The sequence below is a fragment of the Canis aureus genome, chromosome 8 (genome assembly GCF_053574225.1).
Source record: "Canis aureus isolate CA01 chromosome 8, VMU_Caureus_v.1.0, whole genome shotgun sequence".
Classification (NCBI taxonomy): Eukaryota; Metazoa; Chordata; class Mammalia; order Carnivora; family Canidae; genus Canis; species Canis aureus.
This window is the reverse complement of record NC_135618.1, coordinates 2,651,105-2,672,005: the sequence shown is the minus strand read 5'-3', so window position 1 is coordinate 2,672,005 and position 20,901 is coordinate 2,651,105. Positions and strand designations below refer to the sequence as shown.

The following is a 20,901-nucleotide window of genomic DNA, read 5'->3' as shown; positions in this document are numbered from 1 at the left end:
TCCTGCCTCTCCTGGGGGGCCCCGACAGTGAGGACAGGGCTGTGGGCCACAGGGCCCAGAGCAGGGCCTCTGCCGTGGGGGGAGGGGGGAGGAGGAGGGAAGGCGTAGGGGGGGGGCGGGTTCTCTGGCTACAGCTCCCGGCACCAGGGTCTGTGCTGCTGCACCTGTGCCACCTGCTCTGCCCCTTGGGCCCCGGAGCTGGAGACGGGGAGCCGGGCTTCTGCGCCCTCCACGTGTCACTGGGACGACAGGCCTGGCCCGAAGGCAGGGAAGGGTCGCCGAGGCCCCTCCTGGGTCGGGGGGCGGGGGAGGCGCTGAGGAAGTGTCCCTCGGGCCAAGCCTGAAGGCTGACACTTGGAAGAGGCCCTGGGGGGAGAGCAGAGGCGTCAGCGGACCCGAGGGAAGGCAGGCGGCCTTCAAGGTGAGGGGGGCGATCGCAGAGCCCAGACTCCACGCTTGGACCCCAGGATGGAGAGGGCAACCGAGGGGTTCCGTGGGCTCGAGCCCTGCGCTCTGCGCAGCAGGTGGAGACGATGCCTAAGTGGCCGGGACTCAGAGCCTGCAGGTGCTTCGGCCACAGCGAGGTGTAGGGGCATCACTGGACAACCTCGCTGTCCCCTAAGTTGCTGGAAAAGAGAGAGACGCAGTTTGGCATAGAATTTGGGGTGTGGGGGGGTCTGTGCAGGTGTGCAGGGGAGGCCATTGAACCTGGCGTGCTAGGAATGGTCCCTAAACCTGTATTTGTTGGAATGTGTCTGAGAATGTCGAGAAATGTTAGGAGTCCCGGAGAGGCTGAGGGCGAGGGAGAGAGGAGGGCAGGGGGACATTGCCCTGAAGGCCAGAAATAGGCATTTGAGTTCATTGTGGGCCAGTTGTGTTGCCTCCCCACGCTCCTGTTGCGTAGCTGTAAAATAAGGAGGTTCCCGTTGTAAAATCTCTTGGCTTAGGAAGGTCATTCAGTAAAACAACTCCTCGAATGTTTGAGGTCTTTCTAGAATATTCTCGGTGACATTGTTTAAGCTTTCAACACCTTTACTTCCAGGAAGTTTTTTGCCTTTCCGAGGGCACCAAGAGTCCTCCTACGGCCTCGTACTACACTGGGCTCCATCTTAGGAACAGTTGTTTGTTGGTTTTAATTTCTCACAATAACCCTGAGGTGTAGGTATAATTGGCTCCAGTCTACAGACAAGGAAGAAACTCGAGCTGAAAGAAGTTGAGTGATTTATTTAAGAGGAGAGAGCCAGTAAGCGGCCAAGCTGGGAGTCAGAGGACAAGCTGTTTCTCCAAGCCAGGGCGCATCGCATAGCTCAGTTCATCTCACCTTGTTCTTTCTGTTATAAAAATTTCGGGGCCCCTGGGGGGCTCAGTGGTGGAGCATCTGCCTTCGGCTCAGGCTCCTGGGATCGAGTCCCGCATCAGGCTCCCTGCAGGGAGGCTGCTTCTCCCTCTGCCTGTGTCTCTGCCTCTCTCTGTGTCGCTCAGGAATCAATCAATGTTTTAAAAATATATAAAAATTCTAATTCCTTCGTGTTGGCTGATTTAGTGTTGATCATGCCAGTCCTTGGTTTATATGGAGCAATAACTAAACTTATTTAGAGACCAGCGTTTTAAGTCATATAATCCTCCCGTGTTAGGCATCAAGGAGTTCCACTAAATTCACAAACAGCAAAATAGCCTGAAACTATCTTGGCAGTGGCGGGGGCAGGAGCCACGATGCATCGATTGATTTAAGTGACACTTTATTGACTCTCAGGGGTGTGCGGGGCATTTTGTGCAACCTGACGGCGCAGAGCCGCGGCCTTCTCCTCCGGGAGTGCGTGGTCTACCGAGTGATTCCCTAAGAGAGACTTGAGGTTGCGAGTGAAGCCAGCAGGACTCTCTTCTATTGTCAATTGTGAACACAGCATCGAAGCCGAGGACCAGTCGGAATTCATTTATGCCGTCGTGCTCTGGGGGTCGTGAGGTATCCAGGATGCCTCCGGCGCAGCGCCAGGTGCTCCACGTCGGCCAGCTTCCCGCTCGCAGGGCACATGCATCCGAGCAGAAGACGGTCCCTCCACTAGGTCCTTCCACGAACGCACTAGCAGTCGGACCGTGATAAGCACTGAAGAGAGACAGGACGTGACAGGGGAACCTGGGAAACGTGTGCGGGTTGCGTCGTCCGGGAACAAAGCCTCTGAGAGGGCGCGTGGAAGCGGAGACCTGCAGGGAGGAAGGAGGCAGGCACGGGTGACCTACAGGAAGGGCATTCTAGGCAGAGGGAGCAGCAGGGGCCTCACCTGGTGGGGCCGAGGGAGAGGGACGGAGAGAAGACTTGGGCGGCTGACGTGAGGTGAGGAGGAGGGAGGGAGTCCGGTGCATCGAGGTCACAGGCGGGGCTGGGGCCGGGCTGCATCAGGCCACACTAAGGAGTTTTGATGTCCTTTTAAGAGAATGCTGGGAAGTTTGAATCATGGCAGTGATGCTCCTGGATTCACGTTTTTAGAGGATCCTGGATTGCAGAAAGGTGGGAGTAGGGGCTGGGAGACCAGATGGGAGGTGCGGACGTTGTCCAGGTGAGAGGTGACGACAGCTGGGGCTGGGTGGAGAAGTGGCTGCGTTCACACAAGGGGATTCCAAGATTGAGTTGCTAAGACATCCCGAGACTTCTCTACTCCTGCCTGTGACTCTGGGTCTCCGGGTTTAAGGCCGCGCTCCGTCCACACTGGGCTTTCCCTTTGGCTCCTTGACAAGGAGGCCGCTGCTGCGAGTTTACGCAGCTAATAATGGGCAGAGCCGGGCTTAAGGGTTATCTAATGGGTGCTATTTTTTCCCCCGAGACATAAATCAGAATAGTCGCCCGGAGAAAGAGAAGTAAGCACGTCTGCTCATGAAGTAATAGGATGTCGTAAGAATCGTGGTCCCCGGAAGATCCAGAGCAAGCTAAGCTTAGAAGTAGAGACAGGCAGGGAGAGAATTCCTGGATTCCCATAAGGTGCAGGGGCGTCAAGGTCGGAGGTGGCCCTCCGGAACCGAACCAGGACCGTCTCCCTGGGTGGCCCCTGCGTTGATGTCTTGCAAGGGGTCAGAATCCCCGATTCCGGCTCTTCTTCTAAGGAATCGTTTTAAGACAGAGCTTTACAGCTCCTTGGCCAAGTCCTATGTTGTTGGGTTTTTTTTGTTCAAAGCTTTTGGTTAATAGGTCTATATTTACACTCCACATGTGGGGCTTTAACTTTGCTCTTAGAGCGATGCAGTATTTCAGAGGTCATGTCACCTCGAAGTACTGTTTCGACATCTTTCATCTTCACTATGGTTTGTTTTGTTTTGTTTTGTGAATGCAAGCAACGGTCACACACGGCGTGAAGTCTCAGGACCCTGCTTCGTCTTCAAAGACGAATGTGAATTTTGTCAGGCCACAAGGATTGAGGCTCGGGGCGTTGTCCAGAAGCGGGTTAAGAGTGTAACGTGAGGTTTACAACGGAACAGAGGTGGCCATAGGAGGCTCTGAAAGCTCACACTCTATTAACGCTGTAGCGAGATGAGGACCAGAGAAGAAAATAGTTCTTTCTCAGTGTTGCCATAAAGGGTGAGTTGTAGCCTGGGCTTGATGTTAATCTGGCAACTTTCTCTTTATAAATCAGTAGATGTACTAACGGCCAACGTGCTGGGTGGCAGATTTTGGATTTATTCACGGTAGTAATTTCCTCCAAGAGCAGGCTGAGGATTTGCCTGGATCCAGAAGTAAATTTCTAAATATTAGCTTTTGTCCTATAAAAGACATTAGGGAACATTTTGAATTTTGTTTTTTTCGGTAGCATCTATTTCTAATTAAATTCTGCCGCAGATCAGTTTCAGGAAGCTTGGGGATGTCTTCTGACGTCAGAGCGCGAGCCTCCTGCCTACACTTGGGTCTTGGTCATGAACAACAGGCTCTGACTCCAAGCACCCAGGACATATGTGAAAAGGGTATGAAGGACTCACAGGCTCCATGAGAAGCTTCCAGGCCAGGCTTGGAAGACAAGCAAGGCCCAGGCTCTCCTGGTTGCGGGGTGTCAGGCCACACTGCCGGGGCCCTGCTGCTGGACAGTGTGCTGATGGCCCCGGGAAGATCCAGAACCTCAGAGCTCCCTTCTTTGTGTCCCAAGACTCAAAGTCCTGGGTGCAGACCTGACTGCCTTAGCTTGGGGTTTTTACCCCCTGGCTGTATCAAGAGGCCGCTGGAAGAGGGATCGGCCACCTGCAGCATCTTGGTTTTGAGTTAGGAGGTGATATAGTAGGACGTGAGGTGCTGGGATTTCTCTCCCACTTAGAATATATGCAGAGAAGTTTCTTCGACCTTGAGGTATGAATCATAAGAAGGGGAGGGGCTTCATTGCTGCCATCTAGTTTGCTTTTAGAGCCATCAGGACCTTAGCACTGTGTCTGTCGAGGCCTGGGTGTGCACGTAGGTTGCATGTGCGTGTGTGTGCATGTGTGTGCTTGGCACTTACTGAGTTGGAGTGGAAAGGAGACAAGGGCAGGAAGTGAGGAGACGTGCAAATCGAAGACACGCTTCCTGCTACGTGCGAAGACTTGAGAGTTACCGTGTTAGGCCCTTTAAAATGTCATTGGATTCATTGGATTTAGGTTTCACAACAGTTCTTCAGTGTGGTGTTCTCCATCCCTCTTTTCCAGGTGCGCGTTCTAAGATTCCAAGGATTCCGCAGCTTTCTCCAATTATACCCCTAGAAACTGGTAGACATGAGGCTTTTTTTTTTTTTTTTTTTGCATGTGATAACGTTCTGTTTCATATTGGTTGTCTCTACCTTTACCGGTTTGCTAAAACGCCACCCTATGACTTTATTGAAATGGTAAAAAAAAGAACAGAGGGAATGAGAGTGGTCAAAAATCACGCACGTTGGCTGGGTCGGATGATCACAGGGATTAAAGACTTCCTGAAGGATCTCATTGGTCCATTAGCTGACTGGCCTTCTTAGGAGCTTGGGTTTCTAGAAAATACTATGCAAATCCTTCTAGAAGGTGAGAAGAGTTTTCACTTGTCCTGCAGAAAACCCTTAAAAGGTTCCGTTTGGCACGACACCTGCAACGTGGGAGGTGTTTTCGGTGAAGGTGCGACATCAGTTGCCTCCAGTGATCTGTCTTTTCGGGCTTAGAACACTCACATGCAGTGATAAAGTTTTACGAGGCAAACATTTTCCAGCTAGTACGATTCACAAATATTATTCTTTTCGCGGAACTATTTATAAAACAAATAAAACTGTTTATTGAGTTCTCTTTGCTTAGTGGGAAAGTGTTTGACCGCAGTCAAAATTAGAAAATTTGTTTTGACAGTCTTAAAACTTGCAGCATGATATAGTGCAATCGGGAGTCTTGCAAACCTGCTTTCATCTGTTTTGTTTTTTTTTTTTTTCCTTCTTGTAATTGTGGAGAAGAGAAAAAGCCCCAGCCAGCGGGTTTCAGTGCGCTCACAGCGACTCTCTCCCAAGAAACGCAGGCCTATTATTTCTATGGAGCGCCCTCTCCCCCAGATTAAAAGGCTCCAGATGCCTAGATTTAATCCTTCAGATCCTGGGTTTGGCCACACCGACTGCTCATTTTCGGTCCCTCCCCGCAGCATCCTCGCCTTCAGTCCTGAAGACCAATGTGCAGTTCCCAGGGCGACTCATGCCATTTCCCACTCAGCGGTAGGAACGCTTTGTCTCTCAGAACTCTCCAGAAGTATCGGCTCTTTTAGAGGGCAGCGCTTCCCTGGTCGCGGAGACGGATTTAAATGCCCTCCTCTCTTCCTGACAGTGCCTGCGTGTACCCTGATCGCTTAATTATGCACAGTTGTGTTTACAGTTGTCATAATATTTAGTACGCCAATGAGGACGATTGTCCACAGTAGACAGATGCTTACTCTACAGTAGGCCCTGCGCTAAGCATTTCACAGACATCATCTCATTTCATTCTGTCAACAACACGCTGGAAGGACGCTGCTATCTCCTTTTTCAGATTGAGGAAATGGTTTGGAGATGTTAAGCAACTCTCCCAAATCGCATAGCTAACAGAAAGCAGAGCCGGCTTTCAAATCCAGATTTGTCTGGTTTTATAGCCTATGCGATAAATGACTCAGCTGTATGGCCTCCCTCTTGTTAATATTCATCGATTTGTCTGATTCACTGGACACTGTCAAGTGCCTGAGAACAGAGACTTCGCCTTATTTAGTCTATAAATTCTCCTGGCCTGTAGCAGCCACTCAATACGTGATGATGATGGGACAAATGGAAAAAATGAGGTTGTAATGAAGTGAAAAAGACACCTAATTTGGAATCAGAAAATTGACGTATGAATCCTGGCCTAGAGAGTTGTACCAATAGTACGTGGATTTAATCTGCGCATAAATCCTTCAGGGTGGCTGATATCTATTTTACTTTACTTTTTCATTAGCTGGGTAAGCCACTTGCTCTAAGGTCCAGAGTTTGTAGATGGTATTGAGCAAATCAAACCCCAGTGTTTTTGATGCCAGAGCCACCAAGGCAGCTGTGTTTAATGAATACTGTGTACTCTTGATGCAGTGCAACTTGTGAGCATTAAAAAAAAAAAACAAAAAAAAAAAAACCTTTTCCTTTATGTGTTACTTTTAATTGTTTCCATGTTTGTCATTAGTAATAAAAATCCTTAGAAAGATTTAAAAAATACCTTTAGGGTAGACAAGAAGAAGGCGCAGCATTGTTTTTGTAATGGAAGAGAGTAGTTAACGAAAAGCAAGCGGGAGGAAGCACTAGAAACCACTGCTCTACTGTCTGGTGTCCAAAGAAGAAAAAAAAACCAAAAAAGAGTATTTAGGAAGGTGCCCTGGGGATAACAACTAAACAATGAGCAGTTTTAGCAACAAGAGGGGAATAGTAAAAATAACAAAGAAAGGAGAAAACAACGCTTCAAAAGATGCTCAGAAGTTTCAGTATAATTATCTTGCCCTCAATTGTTATTAGAGATGAAACAATATATTGGCTCTAGAATAAAAAAAAAAAAACAACAACAACAAAAACATAACTGCAAATCCAGAGTTAGGGCAGCCTTCAGAGTTAGTTGATCCAGAAGTTTAGCACTGCCGTCAAGGCCCGAGGCTTGTCCCGTCTTCTGCAGTCCACAGCGTTGGCCGCGTCCTATCCAGGGCATGTTCTCCTCCGGTTTTAGGGTGGTCGATAGGACAGCAGCCTCCCCCCTCCCAGCCTCGATCCCCAGGTTCACGTCCCTCTATTCAGCGGACTATGGTCCAGAAGCAGATGATCCTCCTCCTGACGTATGGTCAGAAGGCCAGGAGTAGCCTCCGCTACGTCCCAATGCCTGCGTCACCTCACTTCATCTCGTCATACAGGCATTTTACCATCTCACATCATGGCAGGAAGGTCAGGGAACACAGTCTAATAAGATATTTTGAGACAAAAAGACGACATTGACAGGACTTTTATTATTCTGTATGGTTACAATGATTACATTCCATTATTCGCTATCGTTGTCAATCTCTTCTTGTTCCTAATTTATAAATTAACCTTTATCACAGGTATGTGTATATAGGAAAAAACAGAGTAGTTATGGGGTTTGGAACTCTCTGCGGTTTCAGGTATTCACTGGGTATCTTGCAGTGTATCCTCTGTTTATTATTGGAGACTAGTGTACATGTTTTTTTAGTTCACTTCTAGCTGGAGTAAGAAATGGTGTTTTTCTATGGCTCAATCCTAAAAAAATGTAGAGACTTTTTCCCAGATATCCTCAGGGAACTTACTCTCGGAGCTCATTGCCCAGTCTGGGGTCACCTCATCATCCCGGATCCAGACACATTTTAGTATTCAGCGATAAAGTCACTCTGGGGTACCTGGGCTCCAATGCAAATCCACGTAGTGGTGAGAAGGGAAGATGGAAGAATGGACGTTGGGTAGGCAGCCAACGTTGGGTCTCATCCAACTACAGATGAGACCTATGCAGTTTAGTTGAAAGAATGTATGTGAAAGGCCCTCAAAAAGGATAAAGCCCTCGGGGCACCCGGGTGGCTCAGTGGGTTAAGTGTCCGACTCTTGATTTTGGCTCAGGTCATGATCTCTGGGTTGTGAAATCAAATCCTGCATTGGCTCCATGCTGAGTGTGGAGCCTGATTAAGATTTTCTCTCTCGGTCTCCCTCTACGCCCCACTCCCAGCTCATACAATGCACATGCACTCTCCCTCTCCCTTTCTAAAAAAAAAAAAGAAAAAAATATAAAGCCCTAGACCTGCATTGTCCATTGTGGTAGCCACTAGCCACGTGTGGTTACTGGACACTTGAAATGTGATAACTCCAAACTGGGAGTGTGAAATACAAATATAAGGATAAAATACGCATCAGATTTTGAACACTATTGTACAAAAAAAAGTAAAAAAGCCTCAACGATTTTTATATTGATTACATACGGGAATAGTATTTCAGATATATTTGGTAAATTAAAATATTTTACTAACATCAATTCTACATGTTTCTTTGCTTCTTTTTAAATTTTTTTAATTTTTTAATTTTTTTAAATAATAAATTTATTTTTTATTGGTGTTCAATTTACCAACATACAGAATAACACCCAGTGCTCTTTGCTTCTTTTAAATGTCGTTACTATAAACCTTTAAAAGCATACATGTGGCTCTCATTTGTGGCTTGAGTTATATTTCTTTTGGACAGAGCTGCATTAGGCCAATGACTTTCCAATTGCTTTAGCTAGAGAAACGATTTAAAAAAAACCTCTTTAGAGAAACAGACAAAAACAGAACCGTTCTGGTCCAGTGGATAGGGAGCTGGAAATCCCAATAAAATCTATTCACTAATTCCTGTAAAAACATTTATGAAAATACTTATATCAAATACAGACTAAAATGAAGTCAGTAAAAGTCCCTAAGATAGTAATAGGAATGATTTTGTAATTATTTGCTGAAGATCTTCCCTGGGAAGCTAAATAGTGGGGTAAAAAATGCCTTAATGGAGCTCACATGTTAAGGAGAGAGGGAGCTAATGGGTTTGGTTGGGATTTGGTTATCTTCTCTTAGGAATCCATAGTCTTCAGAGGAGTTTGGCTTCTGAGTCATGGGAAAAATAGATTTCGCCCTCATGTTTGCTTTCTTCTGGTTCTTATTAGTTACTGAGCTGTCGGACCAAATGGTACCAATCCAACTAAACCAACAGATGAGACAAAAGCAGCCTAAGGGGGGAAGACATGGAGGATGAACAAGTTACAAGTTTCCATTTTCCTACATCCCCTGAAATGTGAATTCAGTCTTCTTTAAACTTTCCTCAAACCTGGTACAAAATTTTAAGTGCTAACTTCAAGTGATTTTGTAAAGTCTGATTTTCTGAAAACAAAACGCACAATCTTTTCAGAAGAACCTTTTGAAAAATAAAGCTTATCATTTATAATGTAAGTGACACATGGCACTTAATAGTTTTCCCCTGGCACATACATGGTGTAGAAAAGACTGATTGTGAAGGTGTGTCACGAGGCTGCTCTCAATGTGTTTTCTCTTAGACTCTGAAGGGTATTTTAAGTACTCCTTATAATATAGTTACAGGATACAGTCTCATATTTGTGGGCAAGAATTTCATAAGCAAGGAGCACTAGCATCCTATGTGACATTTTTACAATAATAAAAGAAATTTGACTTACTATATATCAAAAATTGATATTAATACAGACTTATTACAGACTGTATTGGTATGCATGCCTTATTTTGGGTTTGTCTTGAGGTCTATTTCTGGAAAAATTGTCATTAAATACACACCAAGAATTCTTCCTTTCTCATAGACTTAGTATGTTTTATTTTAAATATTTGCTTCTGTTGATTCTACAACCCAGCCCTCCAGCTCCTTCCAGGTTACTGCTGTAACTTCGAATGTTCTACTTAAAATCACGAGGGATAAGATGGACTTAAAATTCATTAGTACCTAAATTGAAGCTGTTATCTGGGCTAATTATAATAACAGAAACAACAATAACAACAACACAAAGACTTGAGTAGGGATAAATATTAGTGGATTCGTACATTAGATAAAAATTCTAGAATCTGGTACACCCAAATGGAAGGGAGTTACTCTTTTTTTTAAAAAAAGATCTTGTTTATTTATTTGACAGAGAGAGAGAGCACAAGCAGGGGGAGCAGCAGAGGGAGAGGGAGAAGCAGGCTCCCCGTTGAGCAGGGATCCCAGTGCAGAGCTCCATCCCAGGACCCCGGGATCATGGCTTGAGCCGAAGGGAGACACTTAATGGACTGAGCCAGCCAGGCACCCTAAGGAGTCCTCTTTCTACCATTCATCCATTCGTTAGTTAATTCAAAAATATGTATAAATTTACAATGTAATAAATTCTGGGCTAGGTCCTTCCTCAGATACACCTAAAAAGACTGAAATCATCCCTACTTTTATAGCAAAGTCTATTAAGAGAGACTGATGTTAAAAACAAGCAACAACGACAAAAACAAAACAAAACAAAACAAAAAAACAAGCAACAATATCAAATATTTCAGGGCAATAAGGGAAGTAGAGAATTTGGGGGAGTCTATATCAAAACTTATCTACTAGGCTTTTGGCAAGGGAAACACCAGAATAACTTGATATTTCAAGTCTACACAAAAACTAGGTTGAAATTAGTGAAGTAGAGGAGAGGATAAGAATTATAAGACCTAGGGATCCACGTTTGTGAAAGTTCAGGAGCAAGATGAACTGACACTTTTAAGGACCTCAAACAGGTTCAGGGTGATTGGAATATGGACGTGAGGGCAAGGAATGGTGAGAATTTAGGCTGTTGAGCTCAGCAGGGGCTGAGTGGTGGTGAGGAGACTTGGGTGTTCATTGAAAGCCTTTACTCAGGACAATGAGAAGTATTGAAAGAACTTTTCCAAGTGGAATAACACAGTCAACTTTCCATTTTAAGAGCATCCCCTGTAAGCAGCACGGAGGGGCCCCCGGGATGGAGGGTCATAGGTCGTGTAGTAGCCCATTGCAGTAGTTCAGACAGGAGAGGGGGGTGGTGCGGGTTTAGGGTCAGCGGGAGTGGAGGTGAGAGAAATGATCGTTTAAAACACATCGAGAAGGTAATGGGAGACTTTGTGATCGGTTGGGTGTGAGGAGCACGGATAACGAGGTGGAATGGGGAGAGAGACAGGCCAGGGAGAGACAGCGAGAGATGAATCAAGATGAATCCGGGATAGCTCTTAGGTTTCTGTTTCAGAGAGCTGGGTTCGCTGAAATAGGGAAGATTGGTGGAGAAGCAGCTTTGACGAAGATAAAAATGTCAATTTGGAGCCGGTTGGATTTGATGTAAGACACCTAAGCAGAGCTGGGCTTGCTGCAGGCAGCTAAATTAGTCAGTCTGGAGCTCCGAGAAGAGGTGTGGCCTGTAGCGCAAGGATGGATTTTGAGGCCGTTAGAAGAGGTCACCCGCCGGGGCTACACACAGCAAGAAAGGGAGGCAACCTCCCATTACTTAAGCTGGAACCCAAAACAATGACATTCTCAGGATGGGTAGAGAAACAGGAGCCATAAAAGAGACTGCGAAGGATCGCCCAGGTGGCAGGAAGATTAGTAAGAAATCAACCCAAACGGCAGCTTGAATACTTGGGAATATTTGGAAATGGCAACTTGGACATTTGACATCCTGAGTCTTAGGCAAGAGGTTGTTTCCAGAAAGTTTTGTAAGTGTCTAGAGGATTTCGAAAACCTTGTTGGTGGTCTTGGCCATCGCACTTCTTGAGGATTTGTGGGCACTGACGCCAGGCAAGAGTACGTTTATGAATCAATCTGAGGGGGCACCTGGGTGGCTCAGTTGCTTAAGCATCTGTCTTTGGCTCAGGCCCTGATCCCAGGGTCCCGGGATCCAGCCGCGCACCAGGCCCCCTGCTTGGCGGGGAGCCTGTTTCTGCCGCTCCCCTGGCTTATGCTCTCTCACCCTCACTTTCTCCCGAATAAAAATAAATAAATAAAATCTTTAAAAAGGAAGAATGAATGTAAAGATAAGGAAGAGAAACAACTCTTGAGAATTCAGCTGTAACTCGTGGAGCAGTGTATGTAGGGAGATGAGAACTCCAGGGGCGTTTTTCTTCTCTCGAGGTTGGAGAAATTCAGATATGTTAATGTGATCTGAATCTGTGATTTTTTGGGAAAAAGCCAAAAGTTAAAGATAAAACAAGAAAGAGATAACTGACAAACTAAGGCCTTTGGCCTTCGTGATGGATGAGATCCGGGGCGCAGATAGAGCCCTGGAGAGATGGTCTTAGGTAGAGGATGGACACCTCTTCTGTCTGAATGAGAGGCAAGGAGGAACGTTGGCCTTAGATGCTGAGCTTGGTGGTAGGAGATGAGAGGCCCCTCAACAGGGGGTTTCCTATGGGAGGTGAAGGACGGTGGAGAATGTGTGACGTAGCCACTGTGGTGAATGAAGGAGAGACAGAGAGGTGACTAGGGGGTGACACAAGGTCGGAAGGTCGGAGACCATGGATGGAGAGAGACCCCAACCTGCCCCTCTTCACCCAGTGCTCATCCCAAGTACCACATGTGTCTATGCGGATCCCCCGATGAGATCAAGTCCTCCCACAGCAGAGCTCCAGAAGGGAGTGTCATTTTGACATGAGATCAAGATAAATAAGAATTTATTAGATCAGGTTAGAACCACAATCAGCCTGCATTGCGTACTGGCTGCGGCGCAGGGAAAGATTCTTCTACATGTGGTGGCTGTGCTGTCCATGAATCACAGAAGCCAGTAATTGACCACTGAACATCACATTCCCTTTAATAAAACCATAATGAATCTGATGAATCTGATGATTAAGTTAAACGTTCGGATCAATTATAGAGTGTCAGACTGTTTACCTATTAGTTGCTAAATTATGCACACGTCGACTACCTAAGAATTCAAATAAATGACCGTGTGATGGTTCCAGGCTGGATCGTGACACTAACATCTTACCAATCAACTATTTAATAGTTAATATTTATTATTTATATGGATGCTTCCAGCTACTCTACATTCAATGCTTCTTTTGTAGGTGTGCAAATGATGACACATTTATTATGGAGCATTTGGGGAAGAAAATAGAAATTGCCCTAATTCCCACCTGGAGATGTCTTTAAAATTGAATTATACTATGTAATGCTCATTTGTTTTTATTTTTAACATCCTGAGTATTTCTTCGTGTTATGAAATATTTTTCAAAAACGTAATTTTACAAAAAAAACAAAAAAACAAAAACGTAATTTTAGATGGCAGCATTGAAATACATGTATGTTATGCAAATCAGTGGATGCCCCATTAATTTGAACTGTGCCCTGTGCCTTATTGTTGGCCTTTTCAGTTTTCCTAGTTTTCTTTGGACGTGAATATCCCTGCACACAAAACCTGGTCCACATCTCTGATTCCTTCTTTAATCATTTCACTACTCTTCAGAAAAAAAAAAAAGTCTTGAGGGTAGTTGACACACAGTGTTATGTTAGTTCCAAGTGTATGATACAGTGATTGGACAAGTTTGTGTGCTGTGATTGTCACCAGTGCAGTGGATCTCTGAGTGGGTGATAGGATTCAGCATTTGGGGTTTAGGTGAAACTGTATTTTGGCAGAAAAAAAGAAAACTCTTAAATCTAAGTATTTGCAAGGATGAATGTTCTTTAAACTTGGCAGAGACGTATTTTCTAGACTTTTATCACTTGGCATCTGAGATACACAGGTTTGAAATGTAGTCAAGAGAGCTCTTCTGACATGTATCGCACAGACCTAATTTATCACCTGTAATCCAAGGAAGCAACTTGCCCCTTTCAGCCAGAATCTGAATACTTACTTAATCATCGACATTTTTTGACTGTTGTTCTAACAGAAAGGTATTTGTCTAGACGTACCATAGGGAATGGCCTCTACTGCAGCCCGGTCGCACAGAAGCCACCGTCCGTACTACCTGAAAGGAGACGGTAATTGCCAGGCACTAAATAAAGCGGTGGCGGCCTGCGGCTTCTTTATGATTTGGAGGTGCTCTGTGCGGCGATCGCGTGATTGGTTCTACGTTAGCAAACATCTTTAAAGTTCAAATTTGAGGGGTTTTTTTTTTTTTGGCCTTTTAAAAAATACAGTCTATTGGGCAGAAATTTTTTAAAGATTTTATTTATTTATTCATGAGAGACACACAGGCAGAGGGAGCAGGCACCCCATGGGGAGGGGAGCGCGATGCAGGACTCAATCCCAGGACCCCGGGGTCACGCCCTGAGCCAAAGGCAGACGCTCCACTGTGAGCCCCCCAGGTGCCCCTATTGAGCAGAAATTTAAGGAAAGCAGACATATATTTCTAGCAGTTCATTCCCTAGTATTCTGCAAGCATCCGCTGTTCCATCCCTGAACGTCAGATCATTCTCTTCTGGAAGCATACGCAATAGGGCAATAGCCTGGGGCTTGGGAAGATGTATAATTTGTGTATCGAAGACTTTAATTATTCTCACCTCATTTTAATTTTTGCAGCTGCATTACTAGATGGAGCAGATACTCAGTAAACACGTATTAATCATGTTCTGGAGAAGGGAGACGTTAAGATCCAAAGTTAGGTAACTGGTCCCCAGCCTAGACGCAGAGCTGAGTCAGATCCATGGTGGGTCTCTAACTCTTGGTCAGTGTGTTTGCCGAAGTCAGCTACTTCTAAAAAATATGTTCCCCAAAAGCTTTATGAATCCAGCCCCTTGTAGTTTTCGTTTGTCCATTTTCTAACTTCGTGACTTTCCTGCGTCCTCTGTTTTCCAAAAGACGCATTTTGGGGTTTTCCTGAAGGGAAATTTTGTCTTTTGTTTCCACCCTTTTACCTTTTGGGTTCTTCTCGTTTTCGCATTAAATCCTTGTTCACTTTTCAGCCTTGCTGCAGAACTTCGTAAAAAAAAAAAAACTTAACCACAGAGGTATATGGAAGGGGCCTCCTGGGCCAGCACTTTTGTTTCCTAGTGGGTTTATGAAAGCATAGAGGGTAAGTGGCTTTGCCTAAACTCACGCAGGGTGGCGGAGCCAGCAGTACAATCTATTTTTTCTGATTCTTAGTTCATCACTGTTTTGAAAAATTTTATGAAATTACATAATAGTATGATGAAATAACGCGACTTCTAGTAACCTTTTAAAAACATGTTTATGAGCTGTTTATATTCAGCTTTGAGATTCGATAAGGCAGGAGAAGCTTCTGAGACAGTGGAGTATAGAGTACTGAGATGGTTTGGGAGCCCGAGAACAGAGTTGTAACCAGACTGGCAAGACTGCAATTATTTCTTGAATCTACAGTGAAGCTTCTTCCCATGATAATCCTTCAAATTATGTCATTATGTGATTTAAAGGGCCCAGACTGGTTTCAGCGTATATTTCATAGTACATTTATCAAATGATAGAGGGCATTTCCAGTAAAGCAGGTTACTCTCCCAAAGCCTAACCACGGAGGATTATGAAAAACAAAACATCGTAGATAAAAATTGGCTCTGAGGAAAATTCTCTTATACACGCACATTAGGAATAAAGTGGAAACGCTTAAAAAGCTTCCAAATGGAGCCTGAGGGCAAGTTACCAATTTTATTCCCTCCCCCGCAAGTTAATTTTTCTGGGTTTGCTCACTTATCATGTTCAATAGATATTTATGACCTATAACTCAAAGCATTTTTGAATTAAGAAGCGAGGCACTGAAGATTTTTAAACGTGTGGTTGCAAATCCTGCTGCAAGAAAACAAAATCCAAAGGCAGAGTGTTAAGAACCGCCTCCCTGCGTAGCGCTGTGTACATGTACGAGGTCACGATCACTGGGGAAGAGAGAGGTCGCTTTTTACCTTTAGGTGGAGCACACTAGTTGCCCGTGACCCTCGGCAGGGACGGAGGGTTTAGGGGACGCTGAGACGGTGGTGTTCCTGGTTATGGGGGGCGGGAGGGGCTCTCTATTCCTGCTGATACGCAGGGACAATCGCGTGGAGTCTGAGGTCGCCGCTGGCCGAAGGGCTACGTCCTGGGCCACCAGAATTAACCTTCCCGGTCCCTTGACCAGATCATGGTGAGAGGCTGTTCAGAGGAGCGGTCATGCAGAGAGCGTTCATGCATCTGCTAAGAAAAGTAGCCTCTGTGCTGCCCAAGCACCCTGGTTTTTGTTTGTCTCTTTTTCCCTGTGTGAGGAATTAAGTGGAACTAATAGGAAAAATTAATTCCACCAGAAATCTGCATATTCATGCCAAAGGTTTTCTCCCAAAGTCTGAGCGTCTGAACAAGATCTGCAAAAACTGTAATTGCTGGTAAGCTCCTTAAATATAGGGAAACCAACAGATGGATGTTAATTTGCATTTATGTTCAAAATTAGATGGACTTGGGAGCCCCACTTCCATCCCCGTGGACATTTGGAAATCTCAGTATCATGCTTACTGCCTGTAATTCTAGTTACTGTCCTATTGCACAGCTCATAATTTCCAGGAAAAGCTGGAGTGTCTCTCCCTGTGCGCCAGCTATTGCTTACAGAGCTTGGTCTCCTAATTTCATAATCACTGCATTGTCCATAGTGAATTATGGGAAATTACAGAGGACTAATCAACGTAGGCATATGAAACCTATATCAGCCCAATGATAATTTAAAATTATTAGCCCCATAAAAACTAATTTTAAAATAATGAAGGAGGACTGTGTAAAATGACTGAAGTCCCATTTTAATTACTAATTTTGTTAATTTTCCTGATTCTAAGTAGAAACATTTTTATACCTTATTTTATTAAAAAAATGAAGAGTAATTTAATGAGTTTCTTTTTTAAAGATTTTATTTATGAAAGAGAGAGAGACAGCACGAGAGTGGGGAACAGGAGCAGAGAAAGAGAGGAAATCTCAAGCAGACTCCACGCTGAGTGTTGAGCCTGACGTGGAGCTCGATCTCATGACCTTGAGGTCATGACTTCAGTGGAAATCGAGAGTCGGAGCCTTAACCAACTGGACCACGCAGGCGCCCCGAGTTTTTAGATCATTCTAGACCAGGCCCAGAGCACTTCCTGGAAGATGGTGGGCCATCAAATATGTTGAACTGTTGGATGAGGTGAGGGATTAAAAGAGCAAGATACAACCTTTCCAATAGTTTATAAAAGGGAGGATGAAAAAAAAAAAGAATTAGTAAACACATGTTTTTCTTAAAGGCAAACTGAAAATATGAATTTATACCTTTTTATCAAACACACTGAAATTTAACTGATGTTACTAGAATAGCGAGAGTTCACTTGTACATGATGCAAGTTTAGAAATTGAGGTTATTTAAGCAGGAGTTGGGATGAAGCTTACTTTTACCTTATGTTTAAAAGAAAGTTTCTTAGGGACACCTGGTGGCTCAGCAGTTGAGCATCTGCCTTGGGCCGAGGGTGTGATCCTGGAGTCCCGGGATCGAGTCCTGCATTGGGCTCCCTGCATGGAGCCTGCTTCTCCCTCTGCCTGTGTCTCTGCCTCTCTCTCTGTGTCTCTCATGAATAAATAAATAAAATCTTAAAAAAAAAAAAGAAAGTTTCTTAAGAAAGTGAACAAAGTAAACGGGCTTGCTGAGATGTTTTATGTCTGAGAGTCAGTAAATCATTTTCAAGCATCGGCCTCCTCCCTGTGCCCTCTCCACGTCTGCTGGGAGCCCAGTGTCTCCTGTTGTTCCCTAACAGATTAGTAGCCACGTATGGCCTAACACGAGACCGAGTTCTCTTACAGTTGTGTTAGGGGCTTAACGTGGATCCCACTGGCTTAAAATCGAGGTGTCCACGGGGCTGCATTCCTTTCTGGAAGCTCTGAAGGAGACCCGGAGACTTGGTTCTTTCCCTTTTTCGGTTTCTGGAAGCCGTCTCCACTCCTTAATTCAACTCGTGGGTCCCGTCCCGTGTGTTGGGTCTGGAGTGTTGTATGCCTCTGGCCGTGCTCCTGCCCACAGAGCTCCCTCTTACCGCAGCTGCACAAAAGCCTCAGGGTTTAAGGACCTACGTGATGACACTGAGCTCACCCAGGTCACCCAGGGAAGTCTCCCCACATCAAGGGTGAATCGCATCAGCAGGGGGCCTTTTTGTCACGTGTGATGACATAGGCACAGGTCCCAGGGGCTGAGTCGTGGATGCCTTTGGCGGCCACCTGTGTGCACCCCGAGAGTGGCATTCTGTTCACAGGACTGAGACCCAGCATCAGAATATCCTGATGTACATTTACTTAGTTTTTTTAGATTGGCATATGATAATTCGTATTTATTAATGAAGGCAGTTATCTTCAGCTTCCTTTAAAGAAAAGCCTTTCATTCATTGCTGCAAGTGGTTTTAAGTACACACAGTTTTTAAAAATAATTTAATGCTCGTTTAATGGTAAGTTATCGTCTCATAATAATAATTCCGTTGCCTTCCACAAGTCTATGTATTTCACATAATTTAATTATAATAACTATATAGCTTTACGTACATAAACTATCTATATTCTGCCTTCACCTAATGCTTACATGTACTACTATATAAATAGGCCATATTTTACTAAGCTTTGCTCCTGATGTTAGAGATTTATGTGTTTACAGTTTCTTACAAGTGTAGATAATGCTTTGCTGAACATTGACTTATTTATACAGTTGTTTTTACTTTTACTGAATAAATCCCTTGGAAAAAATCCCTTTGGAAGAAGTTAGAATAAGAATATATGACTGCAGGTTGCCTTCCCACTCCCTTGTTCTTATCTGTTTATAGAACCATAATTTTGTTCAGGTAGTAGGTGGTACTGTGGTCAAGGACCATGGTGTAAGCCCCGGGGATGAATTTGTCCTCTAAGTGAAACCTGGAAATTTCTGTGTCCTTTGCCAGTGATTGGATTAAGAATCTGTGGGCCAATTTTGTCCAAAAAGACCAGGTTGAAATTTTTGATCTTTTTTTAAGATTTTATTTATTTATTCATGAGAAACACAGAGAGAGAGGCAGAGACACAGGCTGAGGGAGAAGCAGGCTCCATGCAGGGAGCCCGAGGTGGGACTCGATCCCGGGACCCCAGGGTCACACCCTGAGCCAAAGGGAGATGCTCAACTGCTGAGCCACCCAGGCGTCCCTAAGTTGAAGTTTTCATAGCTGGAATCTAGTTAGGATGCTGAATCTGTGATGTGATGACATCTGTGTCACCATCTGGGTGTCTATTATTGCTGCGATTCAGATGAGTGGAGTTGCCGAACCAGGATGAAGTTGGAATATGAGCAAAAGGCATCGAAGAGGATGAGGCCAAAGAAAGATTGGAAGATAACTGGCATGTGGGGCCAGGATGACTGTATAATAAACAAGTGCCGTTGTGGGATTCTGGGCTTGTGGTCTGGGTGCTTTGTTCATTCAGGGATAGTGACTTCTATTTGTGTGACCTAAGGACAGACATCCAAGTAAGTGCAGGCTTCAAGAGAGATCTTGGGTTCAATAGAACGTACCATGAGCAACATATGCAAGCCCCGTATATAATCCTACATTTTCTGGTAGTCACATTTTTTAAAAAGTAAAAAAAAAAAAAAAAAAAAGGAAGCGATGCTGATTTTAATAATACATTTTTCGATACAACATATCAAAAATATTATCATTTCATTATATAATAATTATATCTTCCAACATCTCAATTTGTTCCAGCCACATTTCAAGTGCTTAATAGTTGTGCACCATTAGAAAGGTGAATTTAGGAGCCAGTTATAACGTCAGCGCCTTTCTTTGCTTGAAGATGTGAACCCGTGTTTGGCTTTGGGGTGTTTCTGTTTTGTTGGTTGGTTGGTATTGTGAGTGCCACTGTAATGAACAGCTATATATACAGCTCCTGGTGCAGGAGTTCAGGATGGAATATACCTGGGAGTAGGACTGCGGGCAGGTAACAGATGAAATGTGCTCATTGTATTTTCCAGGCAGGTTGCTCCAGTTCACGTCCCAGCTAGTGGTGTGTGAAAGAGCCCTTATTGCTCCACATCCATACTAACATTTGGAAAAGTCTCATTTCTTCAGTTTTGTCAAATTAGTGGGTGTAAAATGACTTCTTGTTTTCTCACAATTTGCATTTTTCCGATTATTAACGAGCTTCAAAACCTCTCAGATGTCTGTGAAACTTCATTTTTTGCTCCTATAGAAATCACACATATTTTTTCATTAAATATATTAATACATGGTACGTATCATATATTCATATATGCATCATATATTTTTTCACAAATATGTATTGAGCACTATCTATTAAGTATTGGTCTAAGTATTGGGAATATACTAATAGTGGGAGGAAAAATGGTCCCAAATCCTGCCCTCCAGGAATTTACAGTCTAGTGTGCATACATGGTGAGGAGGGAGAGACAAAAACAAAAAGAAGCCAAGCACCGTATGTCAAGGACTGTTAGTAAACCTCGTTTGCGTCTGGCTCAGCCATTTCACATCGAGGTTTAACTTGGCTTCTGTGGTTGTAAAAAGGAGACAGTAATAATACTGTCCTCACTGTTTATTCTGTGCATGTGAAGAGCTTGACACAGTCCTGGCAAGTTGTAAGGATTCAGAAAATGCTCGCAAGAAGTATTATTTTCCCCTCTTTGCTTCTACTTTTTTTCTGTAATTTTTTTTTCAAATAGAACTACTGACGTTTAAGATTAAATATGTTTTGGTTTGTTGAAGTGTTGGCTCTCGTCAGGGTGTCAACCTATTGGTAATTTCTACGACAAGACAGATGACTTTGGCTACTTTTGAGATGTGTTTTTGAGATTTCAAGCTTCTTAAGCCCCAATGACCAAGAGCCCGAGAACATGCACTTTTATAAAAAGCTGCATCATAGGGACGCCTGGCTGGCTCAGGGGCTGAGCATCTCCCTTGGGCTCAGGGCGTGACCCTGGGGTCCCGGGATCGAGTCCTGCATTGGGCTCCCCGCAGGGAGCCTGCTTCTCCCTCAGCCTGTGTCTCTGCCTCT

General features: G+C 44.4%; 1 protein-coding gene across 6 annotated transcripts in view; it reads left to right on the top strand.

The window, feature by feature from the left end:
• Window positions 1-20,901, top strand: part of PTGER3 (prostaglandin E receptor 3) — a 224,411-nt gene that overhangs the window by 10,788 nt on the left and 192,722 nt on the right. The gene's annotated exons all lie outside the window — the stretch shown is intronic.